Genomic DNA, 347 nt, shown 5'->3' on the forward strand with positions numbered 1-347 from the left:
GGACCAAGCCCTTTAACCTCGTGTTCAGGTGCTTCCCTGTCCCAGCTGCTGACTGTAGTCCCCTCTCCCTCCCACCTCTATGCTCCCCAGTCGCCCCAAGCTCTGCCTTCAGTCTGATTCAGGTGCCCTCTGCGTGCATGCTGGCTGAAACCTCAAGGGGAGCTAGGTGGTCATCCTCCGTTTAAACATGAAGAAGGGTTTCCTGGCCTTGGCATCAAGGAGCTCTGGTAGCATAGTGCCTACAGGCACTCGACTGCTAACCAGAAGGCTGGCAGTTCAAACCCACCAGCCACTCCTCAGAAGGAAGGTTGGGCAATCTACTTCCATAGTGATACTGCCTCAGAAAC

Source organism: Orycteropus afer, unplaced genomic scaffold, assembly GCF_000298275.1.
Source record: "Orycteropus afer afer isolate SDZICR_OR568_19922 unplaced genomic scaffold, OryAfe1.0 scaffold00037, whole genome shotgun sequence".
Classification (NCBI taxonomy): domain Eukaryota; kingdom Metazoa; phylum Chordata; class Mammalia; order Tubulidentata; family Orycteropodidae; genus Orycteropus; species Orycteropus afer.